A 13,532-nucleotide genomic window follows, 5' to 3' on the forward strand; every position below is an offset into this window, starting at 1 on the left:
AATATCAAATAATAGAAATGACAACTTTAGATTTTCTCTGTCTTTATCTTCTTCTTTCTTACATGGTATCAAACAATGAAGCTGATATCGATCCTTCATGGCTTTCGTGGACAGCAGTAACAACAATGCCATCGTGAATGACCCGATGACTAATCTAGATTCACTGGCAAACCCATTTTTTCTTCATCATTCAGACAATCCTGGGATATCTCTCGTATCTCAACCACTCACTGGAGATAATTACTCCACATGGTATTGAGCTATGCCCATGGTTTTAAGTGCAAAAAATAAACTAGGCTTTGTTGATGGGATGCTTCTCAAACCAAGTTCACCTGCATCCAATGTTGTTGCCTATAAATGTCATAAAAACATGGTATTGCCATGGATTCTCAACTCCATGAACAAAGACCTCACATTCAGCATCATTTATGCAGACACTGCTCCCGAAGTTTGGGCAGAGCTCTGAGAGCGGTTTTCACAGTTCAACACCCCAAGAATATATCAAATAAAGCAAGAGATAATCAATCTCAAGCAAGCTCAGTCATCCATAGCAGCATACTATACCAAGCTGAAAGGTATGTGGGATGAAATCTCCACGTACATCACCAGCCCTCCATGTTTGTGCATAGCAATGAAAATCATTGGGGAGTTTCAACAACAAGAGAGGCTCATGCAATTTCTCATGAGCCTCAATGAAAGCTATAGCACCATCCGCAATCAATTGCTTCTTATGAGTCCCTTGCTGAATCTGTCCAAAGCCTTTGCATTGATTATCCAGGAAGAGCGACAACGTGATCTTCATATCACTCCTGTTCATGAACTGGTGACTATTGTAGTGAAAGTAGACTAGCCCAAGTTATTCCAAGGTCAACCATGTCCAAAATGTGACCACTGTGGCCGATTGGGTCATATGAAAGCAAAATGCTACTATCTTCACAGTTTTCCTAACCGACCAAGAGGTTCCTCCAATGCTCTTTTCAACGGCCAAGCAAACGCCAACCTAACTTTCATCAATCAAGAAACACCAAATCCCAGTCCTCTAGTTCCTCAACTCACCCAAGAACAATATGGCAAAATCATGGCTTTTGCTAACTTAGGTAACCAAACTTTACCACCCATGGCCACCCTCGTAGGTAATTCTAAGCAAAAAAAATTTATGTTCAGTACAAAATATTTCATTTCTACTGTTAAATTTATAAGAATATTTGAGTTGTTTGAAAACCTAAATTCTGAGTTTAACTTAGGTACTATTGTTAATTAGTGTCTAATTAATAATTAAATTTATGAGTTTAAGTAACTGACAATTTTAGATGATTATTAAGTTATTGAATAAATTGGTAGCTAGATGATAATCATCTATGCAAGTTAATTAAACTTTGATGTTGATAGATAAACCCTAAGTACTGAATGAATAAAATTCATTGAGGTTTGGGTTTGGACCGGACCTAATTGGATTCAGGTCCAATTGGAGATCCATCAAGCAAAATAATAAATACATGAATATGTAATAAAAATAAAATAATAATATAATAATATAATCTTGGTTGGTTAGCCTAGTTGGGATTGAACCAACTAGCCAACCAAGAGGGGGTCAATTTTCCCATGTGGGGCCCTCCCTTATGCCATGTGCATATGGGGAGGGGAGACACCTTGGGATCCGCATGAAAGGATGCGCCTCTCTCATGCAACTCCCAAGGTGTTTCCATGTTGGAATCCCAAGTTTTATTCCAAATGGGATAAAATCTTATCCTTTTAAAAGACAAAAGAATAATTTTTTTAAGAAAGTAGAAAAAAAGAATTTTGAATTTTATAAAAAATGGTCAAAGCCGAAAAATCAATTTTGGAGGTAGAGGCTTGATTTTATCCTAGCTCTCTATCCTCCCTTATGTGTGAAACACCACACATCTCATCTCAGCCTTTTTTCCTCCATAAATATCCCCTTAGGGCGAGTGAGACAACTTATTCCTTGGATTTTAAAAAATCCTTGTATTATTTCTCTCGCTCTCTCTCGCTTCACCTCTTTCCACATAGGTGTAGTGTGAGGTACCATTGTAAACTTCATCTTACATGTTTTTTTGGTTCTTGGTGTTTAATTATTCTTCTTTGGTGATTATCCTATCAAGTGTAAGTTAAATTCCACACTTAGAGTTGTTCAATGTTTGTGCTATTTTTTTTTTCATCCATACATACATGTAGGTATGAGTATGGGCATTCATCCTTATTGATACTCTTCCTATATCTCTTAGTGGCAGTTTTCCTTTTCAATCTATGCTTAGGGTTAAAAATGATGTTCTTAAATTTTTAATGGTAACTTTGCTTTGATTAAAAATGATGTTCTTAGATTTTTAATGGTAGCTTTGCTTTGGTTAAAAAATAATGTTCTTAGATTTTTAATGGCAAATTTGCTTTGGTTAAAATTGATGTTCTTAGATTTTTAATGGTAACTTTGCTTTGGTTAAAAAAATTGATGTTCTTAGATTTTTAATGATAACTTTGTTTTGGTTAAAAATGATGTTCTTAGATTTTTAATGGTGACCTTGTAATTTTTTTACTTATGCTTATGATTAAAAATGATGTTCTTAAATTCTTAATGATAACTTATATTTTAACCCATGCCTATAGTTAAAATCGTTGTGTTTGGATTTTTAGTAGTGACTCTACATTTTTTAATTCATATCCTTAGTTTAAAATGTTGGATTGGATTCTTTTCCATTCTAACACATGAGTATAACTAAATCTCAAGCTTTTAGATTCTTTTTTTGGTGGATTACTATTTTAATATATGTTGCATAGTTAGTTTATGTGTCATGGGATTATTGTTAAGTGTTTTTCAATTTAAAAATACATACATCTATTGTATGTTTAAAGTCTATTCATGTTACATATTATAGTCTGTCTCAAAACCTATTCGTGTCAAGTAAAAAAAATAAGTCTCGTTGTGTATTAGAGCCTGCTAAAAAACATGAGCATTTCTTATGTTGAGCCGATACAGACCAGGCTTGACCCCTACCTGGGTCATACTAGGTCTGAACCCAGGTGAGTCAGACCAGGTCTGAATCGACTAGTTAGGTCTAGACCAGGTCTAAATTCAATCGGGTTAGACAGACCTAAACCACTAGTTGGTTCACACCAAGTTTGAACCCAACTGGGTCAGACCAGGCCTGAACCGACCAGCTCAATTCAGACCAAGTCTGAACCCAATCGGGTCAGACGGGCTTGAACCACTAGTTGGTTCAGTCCAGGTTTGAACTCAGTCGGTTCAAACCAGGCCTGAACCGACCAGTTCGGTTTAGACCAGGTTTGAACCTAGTTGGATCATACCAGGTTTGAACCCAGTCGGTTCAAATCTGATCTAAATCAGGCTCATCCTTCTCACCTTTCTTCAAAAAGAAAAGAAGAAAAAAAATATACACTTATGATGGTTGTGCAAAGTTTGATTTAAAAAAAAAGGATATACATACTTATATATATGGTGGATAACATGCATAAACTTATGTGGACAACACTTTTATGAAAATACGGTTTGGAAACTTATACATATAATCTCAAAAGAGTAAATTTGGTTTTGGCATTCACGTATGCACTTATACATATGTTCAAGTAACTTGTATGCAAAGTATGATGTGCACTAAAACTGCATGTCTTTATTATGCTATAAGTTGTGCCGGGTGTGAATGTGAAGCATGGGGTTATTATGTTATGATGTGTAATGTTTGAGATACATAACTTATTTGTGTAAAGTGCAGGGTTCAAGGAACCTTACAATATTTATAAATACTCGTATGAATTTACTTATTTATGAAATTGTCATAAATATACAGGTGAGCCATGTCATATTTATACTTGATAGCTCGAGTATGAGCTTAGGTTGGTCAAGAACCCTTAAGGTACGCAAGGCCGTACCAATCACATATCTACACTTAGTTTGATCTCTCATTCTTATAAGCGAGATACTCATATGGGCTAAAGGCACTAGAGCGATGTGAATGGGTTGAGTACATAATTGTCATTACATGACTTTTACCCTAATAGGGTATTCAGGCTATTGACCTCTATTTTGCCTTATGGACGGAGGTACCTAGAATGTCAATCATATTAATTAAGAAATACTTGTAACCCATTCATACTATATGGTCTGTTAGAGAAGATAGATCAGTACAACTTTATGTAACTCGATCGCATGTAGATTTACTTATATGTCATACCTCTTATTGGGAGCAACAACATCCCTTGGCTCTCCAGTTACTCAAAGTTAAGGAGGCCGAGGTTGTCCATGAGATATACCTCAATTACTGCAGATAGTATGGATTGCAATCCGTATTAAATGTTAGAACCTGGTGGGTTTTCTCTCGGTCATCGACCGCCCGCTTGGGGATATGACCCGGTTTGTTAGGCACTATGGGCAAACAAATCATGTAGCATAACCAACAACCATAGTGACCTTAATAGATTATGTGACTCACCTTCTTTGTACTTGAAGGCGTAATCAAGAAAAACAAATCTTATGTAGGCATAAAAAAAATCGGGAAAAAAACTATATGAAGAATGAGTGGTTTTTAAACTTTTTAAAGATGGTTTTGCTAAAAAACTCTTTTTAAAGACCACTTTATGAAAAAAATTGCTTTAAAAGGACCTCTTTTTCGAAAAAAGAAAAAATTACAACGGCCGATTCATGCGGGCTCGCTCTCCACCCTTCGATCACTGGTTTCTCCCCTCCGCCCTCAATCTTCAACGAACTTCCTCTTCTCGAACCATCCATCTCCCTTTAAGAGGATACCCCCCATCCGTTCTGGATCATCCATTCTTCCCCTCATCCCCCGGAGTCCATCCACTTTCTGCCTCGCATCCATTTTTCTCCTCTGATGTCATTCATCCATCGATCTTTTACCCCTTTCTTCTGCTGCCCTTGACGAATAAGATCTGATCTGCCATTAAAGGAAGTTGGGCCTTGCAATAGTAACATCCGGAGAAGGAGTCTTCCCCCTCTCATCCCAGCCTTTGCAGAATGAGAGTCGACCATCTTTTTAGTAAAATGAAATATGTGGAAGATATCATCATTGGGAGTTGTAAATTCAATTTTATGTATTGTAATAGTTAGATCTTAATGAGAATTTACATTTCCTGTTTTAGATAGAATGAATGAGCATTGTAAATATCATAAAATTGCTTATTTTCATGCTTTTGGTCTTTATTTCTCAAAATCTCACAAATGGAAACACGAATGGCACGTGCACCATTTCGTAAGAGGTAATTAATCCTAAGTTGATGATTTACATCAATGGCCATAGTCAGGATGTAAACAAAACTTAGGATTCTTATCTTTTATAAAATAACACTGGATCCACACTGGATCATTTTCAAAATTCATCATGTTTTCTTTAAATTGTGTACAATGCTGAGCTATATAGTTTTAGTAGTTTTGTTCAAGGTAGATCATGATTATGTTAATTGTTATGCTTGTGAGATCATGATTGTGTTAAATTGTAAGCTATGGTGTCATAATGTGATAAATGTTCTAACATTGTTCAAACTTTATATATGCGGTTTTATCTTACCTGCTTGTAAGAGTCTGACTCCATTTCATAAGGACACAGGTGACGAGTGAACAAGCACGATGGTACGATGTTGTGGCAAGGCCGAAGACCATGTTTCTATCACTCCTTGTCAATCCTAGAAACTTTTGTTCAGCTCAGTTAGACTAAGATATTTTTTATTTCTTTTACCTTGTGAACTTGTTATCATCATTTTGAAATTGTCTAGTTTATCATTAAGTTATATATGGTTATGATTTTTGAAAGAAGTCATCCTGCTAAGATTATTTTGGGTGTGAACCTAGATCCAAGTTCAAGTAGGAATTGAATCCAGTTTAGCTTAGACTTTATATTTTTGTAACCCGCCAGAGTTGTCCAGCTTTAAACCCTAACAAATTCTGCTATGTTACATAAAAAAAAATAGGTTGAAATTTTATGTTATTTTGAGTTAAAAATTTGTGGGTGTTATATAACTTCTCAAAGCCTTGTATTTGTTAGTCCATGTCTCAAGTATGGATTATTGATTCAAGAGCCACATATCATATGACTAATTTCTTGCATAACATAGTTGGTCCCAAAACCGTTTTCTACTAGCCCATCGGGTTACCCGATGGATCTTTCACTCATGTCACCCACATTGGAAATGCTATGTTGTCTCAAAAAATTAAGTTGTCTAATGTTTTGTATGTTCCTCAATTCTAATTTAATCTCATATATGTCAGCAAATTGATCAAATGAAATTATTTTTAAAAATGATCATTATTTTTTTCAAGACCCACTCTCGAATACGAAGATTAGAGTGAGTAGGTTGCAGGGTAACCTTTGTGACATAGAGATCAATGATAACCTTTCTTTGGCATTCTAGACTTGGACATTTATCAAATTCTAGACTTCAAATTCTTATTAATTCCAATAAAGTAAATGAATGCATTTCTCATAATCATTGTTCAATTTGTCATATGGCCAAACAGACCAGATTATCATTTCCAAATAGCTTTATTTCAACCTATAAACCTTTTTAATTAATCCATTGTGCCGTTTGGGGGCCTTATCAAACCCCATCGTTGTGAGGAACAAGATATTTTTTTACTATAGTTGATGACTATAGTCGATGTGTGTGGGTCTACCTCATGTGATATAAGTATGAGACTCATGATCTTTTATTTTTTTTATGATGATTCAAACCCAATTTAGTACCACCATTTTAAATCTTTGTTCTGATAACGATACCAAATTCTTTTCTAATGACATAACTTCATATCATCAAAAAATTGGGATTCATCATCAACATAGTTGTGTTGCTAATGGGGCAGTTAAAAGCAAACACTAGGACTTATTAAATGTCACTCAGGCCCTTCGGTTCCAAGCTAATCTACCCATTAAATTTTGAGGCGAGTGCATTCTCACTGCGAATTACTTGATAAATCATCTCCCCTCAAAACCAATAAAGGGAAAGATGCCTTATGAGGTTCTTCATAACAAAGAGCCTAAATATAATCATCTTCAGATTTTTGGGTGCCTTTGTTATGCTTTTAATATCAATCATACTCATAAATTTGACAAACATGCTAAAAAATATGTGTTTTTAGGATATCCATACGGTCAAGTTGGATATCGTGCCTCAAAAATATTTGTCACTTGAGATGTCAAACTTTATGAAACAATTTTCCCTTTTCAAGGTCATGAACCCCTTGATAACGATGATCGTCACATTTTGCCAATGCCCAATTTTGAGCCTTAATAATCGATATTACCTAATTCACACTCATCACCCATACTGATCAATCCACATTCCACACCTATATTGACCGATCCACATCCCCTCCCTGATCCCATTTTGGATGTGGTACATCCAGCTGTCATACACACCAAACACACCATCTCAGACACTCTGCTCATTAGGCACTCTGGTCGGACTTGACAACCACCCTCGTATCTCAAGGACTACAAATGCTATGTTATAACTTATGTGCTTAAATCAGACTCTTTGTCTAGTAAGGTTCTTTGAACATGTTATCTCCTAAGTTACCACCTTGCATATGATACATTTTCTCACACTCACTGTGTTCTTTTGGCTGCCATTACTCAACATTTCAAACCAAGGACTTTTACCCAAGCCATAAAACACTAAGAATGACATAATGCCATGGCCGCAAAAATTTGAGTGCTTAAAGAGAATCAAACTTGGTCTGTCATGGATTTACCTAAAGGGAAATGACCTGTCGAATGTAAGTGGATCTATAAAATCAAGTATAGATCAAATGGTTCCATTGAATGATATAAAGCATGTCTGATCGCAAAGTGGTACACAGATTGAAGGTCTTGATTATAATGAAATATATGCTCCCATAGCCAAACTGGTCATTATTTGTTGCCTACTAGCCATTGTTGTAATACGCAACTGGCATCCTTTTCAAATTGATGTTAACACCACCTTTCTTCATGGAGGGCTCGATGAGGAAGTCTATATGCAAATGCCTCCTGAATTTTGCAGTTAGGAGGCGCCACTTGTTTGTAAATTACACAATTCCCTCTACAAACTTAAGCAATCTTCCAGAAATTGGTTCGCCAAACTATCCTCCTACTTGAAGCAAGTGAGTTTTGTTCAATCCAAGGTGGACTACTCGTTCTTTTCTAGCATCGACCAACACAATTAAATGTTTCTCTTGGTGTATGTTGATGACATCGTAATTGCTGGCAATAATCCATCCCAAATCACCGAAATCTCATATCAATGCACAATTTCACCTTAAAGATCTTGGCCAACTCAAATATTTTTTAAGAATTGAAGTGGTCAGATCCAAACGAGGTATATTCTTTTCTCAAAGAAAATATGCCCTCGACATCTTGGAAGACATGGGTTATCTGGGAGCCAAACCATGTCTATTCCCCATGGAACCAAATTGAAGCTCAACAACGAGGATGGTGCTCTCTTAGAAGATCCTAGCATATATTGATGAATGATTGGGCATCTGATATACCTAACCATCATCGGGCATGATATCTTATTTGTTATTCATATCTTAAGTCAATTCTTGAGTAAGCCTTGCAAATCACATATGAAGGTTGCACTACGGATACTCTGATACCTTAAAGGCACTCTTGAATAAGGTATCCTCATGTCCTCCAACAACAAACTCGATGCCATCGACTATTGTAACTCGGATTGGGCCTCTTGCCCCATGACCCGTCGCTCCACTTTCGGGTATTGTGTTATCGGCCATAGTCCCATGACTTCACAATTGTGTGCATCCCCTTCATGCTTTATGTGCCACCCAAGGTTTTGATATGATGTATGGTAGAACCATGTGGATCAAATATGACCCTGGGTCTGGCCTCTAGAGTCTAGACTACCCCCAACACCTAAGTGATTGAGACCTGGCAAAGAGGTTTAGCCCTAGTTAGGGCTGTCAATTGCTAGACTACGTGTGACTCCAAACCAAAGTTGATTTGAAGCCATATGAATCATAATCACAAGAGGCTTCTTTTGATTTATTGAATTTACAAATGAGAGTTGGTTTCTCACTGCTCATTTTCCGATGTTTGGTTAGCCAATGCTGATGAGATTCATTTTCTCATTTTGCACGTCTGAATCTCAGGAGAACCTTACTAAACATGTCCGTAATAAAAAATACACAAAAGTAGTGTTACAATCCTTTTGGTCCTATCTTAAATGCAAGGGATCTTTTCAAGCCTGTGGCAAAAGGGATAGTTAGTATATTAAGAAAAAGAGTAACTATAGTATAAGAACTAAAAATGTGGGCATTTCCAACACTTCTTTTGCAAATCCCACCAAGTGGATGTGCTTGGCATGGTGAGTTTGCTAGGAATCAACCATTGGGTTAAATATTTTCGATGAAAAAATGTGATTTTTGAATGCTTGAATATTTATGAAAATTATGAGCCATTGATTTTAAAACCTTAAAAAAATCAAGTTTATGTATCAAAATTAGATGATTTAAGATGCAGTTCTTCTAAATCCAAACATGTGGATCACATCTGTATGGTAGATTCAAGAGAAAAGAACAAAAAATCCATGAGAATAATGGTTTACACATTAGTTATCATATTTCCAGTTCTCATATTCTAGTGATTCTTAAGAAAAATGTTGAGGTGATTTGTAAAGGTGCCTATAACTTTACAACCATATTTAATTGCCTTTTCACATTATTGAAGATCCTAAAATCTCAAATATCTAAAGATCCATGAGGATTTGAGGTCCTTTGTTTGATAGGCAGAAGAGTGGTGCACATGGAGAACGGACAATGACATATATTACAAATTCAGAGAGATTTGAGGAATTTTAGGGGGGACATTGGAGCCAGAAACATGCACATTTAAGGCCCTTTTAGCATCTCAAATCAAAAAATTAATGAAACAGAGGCACCATTCCAAACTTTTCGATTTTTCATCCAAATAATTATAATGTGGATCATGAGAATTCTCAAAATTCTCATCTATGGCATTCAAACACTTCCTACATGCTAGGCAAAGGAAAATGACCACTCAGAGAGAGAGAGAGAGAGAGAGAGAGATGAACAAAACATCAACATTACTAAGACAAAGGGTCAACAAACGTTAAGCCCGTGAGCAAACAAACAGTAGACCCAAACCAAGGGCCAAAAAAACAAAAGCAAAAACAGAAAAATGACAGAATGCCAAAAAAGAACGAAATTCTGATAGTGTCAAGAGGAAAAGAGGGTGGCTGAAGGCGGTGGAGACCAGGGCAGTAGAGGCGCAAAATTTGTGTACACATCAGCTAAGATGCAATGCATAAGCTTATTAAAAACAACCGAAGTTTGACGAAATATCACATTGTTGTGGGTCATCCAAATAACCCACCAGGTAGTGAGGAGCCAACTTCTCCAGATCAGCCGCCATCTCTTACAACAACACACCTGCAGCGCCCCCCACAAAAAATCGAGCGTGAAGGAATCCTATCACACGTTGACATCAGATTTGTTTCATGTACTCTTGAAGAGATCCACAAAGATGGGGCAGGCCCAAAACAAATAATAGGTGAATTCTTCCACCGCATTGCATAGGACGCTCTGACTCGAAAGCTGAAAACCCACTCTTTTGAGGAAGTTGTCCATCTGGACCCGATCATGCAGAATCAACTAAGCTAAGAACCGAGAACACAGAGCTAGGCCTTTAGCCCATAACAATGCTCAGGTAGCCAGTCAGCTCTAGGAGGAAGAAGAGACCAATAAAGAAATTTGGTGCAGAAAGCGCCGCTAGGCGCAATTGCTTGATGCAAAAGCTAGGCGACAGGGTCGGGATCACCCTCATTCATGAGGATGAAAGACATGGCTTTAAGCCACATGCGACGCATGTGCGAAGTAGGAATCATGTGATGACAATGATCAAAAGAGAACGGCTCATGGGGGGCACATTTAGCATGCAGTAAGGGAGCACACAGATTGCCAGGACGATCTGCCATCCAACATTGCTTCACGATGAGAGCAATACTTCTAAGTCTCGGAGCAAGAATCCCTAGACCTGCCATACACCTAGGGAGCAACAGAGAATTCCAACCCACCAGATGGTGCTTATTAGTCTGAGGATGACAGCCAGACCAGAGAAAATTCGCCATCAAACAGAAGAATTTCTTCTCCACGCCCGTGGGCATCAAGAACATAGATATAAGGAATTCTGGGATAAAGGATAAGACATGCTTGATGAGGGTAATCCTACCTACGATGGAAAGGTAAGAAGCCTGCTAGGAGGAAATTTTGGTTTGGACTTTTTGAAGAGTGACATTCCAAGCGTCTGAGGGGATGTGCGTAAGTTGCAAAGGGAGACCTAGATAGGAAATAGGAGGATCCGAAGTAGCGAAACAAAAAATATGATGCTCAATGACTAGCAAGGAAGGGGGGGCATTGAACATGGATATGCAACATTTACTGTCGTTCAGAGATAAACCCGACAAAGAGAGAAAAAACTAAATGATGAGCTTGAATATCAATATTTGTTGCATGGAGGCGCAACCAAAGATGATCATATCGTCAGCGTATGTGAGAATATGATGGAGGGATTTTTGGATGCCGAGGGGATCAATAAAGCCAGAATCCACAGCTCTCTTGAACAAAACCATGAGGTCATCAACAACGATGTTAAATAACAAAGGGGAACAATGACAACCTTGCCGAATACCATGCCCAAGCTTGAACTGTGAGCCTCTAACTTTGTTGATCTTAATCATAGAATGAGCATTTGAAACCAACCCGCACATCCATCGAGAGAAACGACGATCGATACTGAAGTTGTCAAGCATATGAAATAAGAAAGACCAATGAACTGAGTCGAAGGCTTTATGAAAGTGCCGCTGATATTCAAAGAGTGAATGACTTTCGAGGCCCGGATGGAGGAGTGATGAATCCCCCTAAGGAGGATAAAAGTGAACTGGGAATCTGAGAAAATCTGAGAAGCGACGACTCTGAGCCTGCTAGACAAAACCTTAGCAATAATGCGATAGAGCTCCTTCAAAATCGAAATAGGATGAAATCTCGAGATATCAAAGGACACCACGTCCTTAGGGATGAGAGAAACAAATGGGTAAGTGCATGTGGACCGACAACCGACAATTGTGATGGAACTTAGAGAAGACTTTGATAACGTCATTTTTAATGCTGGACTAAAAGATACAGAAGAAGTACACGACGTTGAAGTCAGGAGCTTTCCAACCTGACAGGTCCTTAATAGCCGAAAAGATCTGATCGTTAGTGAACGAAGATTGCATGGATCAGTCTATTGTGTTTTTTAAAAGCAATACTTATAATAAAAATGCTATTCCTTGCTAAAAAAAAGGAATATCTTCTATTTGACTAAATTGTATATTTTCTTGAAAATCTAAGAAATTTATGTTCAGCCCAATCAAGAGAAGCTGTTTATCAATAAGATGTTTGATAGAAGTAGCATCTTTGTGGTTGAATAAGAATTCAAATTTCATCTTCTAACATAAAAACTGCTAAAATCCACTCTCATACTTGGTCAAGAGACTGAATAGCAGCCGTATGTTCGCATTAGAACATGATTAAGTAGCCAAGACTAATATAACCAATCACCAACATACTCATCCTGCGAAGAATTAATGGCGATGTTAGACATGTCTCAATCAAGTTTAACACACATAGAAACACGTGTGCTTGCACGCATCAACACATCTTTATATAGTCATCAATTGGGATATTTTCTTATATCATCGTATTGCAAAAACTGAAAGTTACTAGAGTGCTTTAATACAGAATTATTATGCAGTTGTGTAAAGACTGCTTCAATTAGCATATTGAAAAGTGACTCTTGTAAGCCATTGAGCTTGCTCACAACTTGACCTTTCTAGAGTCCATGGATGAGTTGGAAGATTGAGAAAAGTGAGCTCATTATCTTCACTTTTCAACATGAAGAAAGTAGATTGATGCAACATATTTTATATGTTTGTACATAAAGTGGTTGGAATATAGATGAAGTAGGGCAAGAACAAGTAGAAATTTCCAAATTAATTAAATTGTGGTTGTTAGTACTTTTAAGAGCATTCTTGGAGAAGGGAGTTCAAAAAGGGAAGAGTTAACTCAAAAGAGTTAGTTGGGGGATCACATCTGCAAGCTAAGTACCAATTGCTAGCACACGTGAGACATTAACTTATTTTGTCTTGCATTTTGAAGTGAAAATCAAGTGATTGAGATGTGGGTCTCTTTGTGTTCCTTAGCTATCACTCTCCTAGAAGGTAATCAATATCATAAAATAGGCACACTACTGTTTCAAGAGGGAAGTTCAAATGTAACTCTCACTTCTGGCACTGTGTTGGCATACCTTTTAAGCCATTCAGTAATCCAAGGCTCTACCTAACATTATGAAGTCATTTGCCAATTCCTAACATTATGAAGTTATTTAGCCAATTTAGTAACTTTCCCTTTTGGAAAAAAAATTGGATGGTGCATAAGCATCCTAAAATTTGAAAATTAATCATTTTTAAGCCCTATAGAACTACATAATTATCAA

The sequence above is a fragment of the Nuphar pumila genome, chromosome 11 (assembly GCF_984573655.1).
Source record: "Nuphar pumila chromosome 11, dmNupPumi1.hap1.1, whole genome shotgun sequence".
NCBI classification, from domain to species: Eukaryota; Viridiplantae; Streptophyta; class Magnoliopsida; order Nymphaeales; family Nymphaeaceae; genus Nuphar; species Nuphar pumila.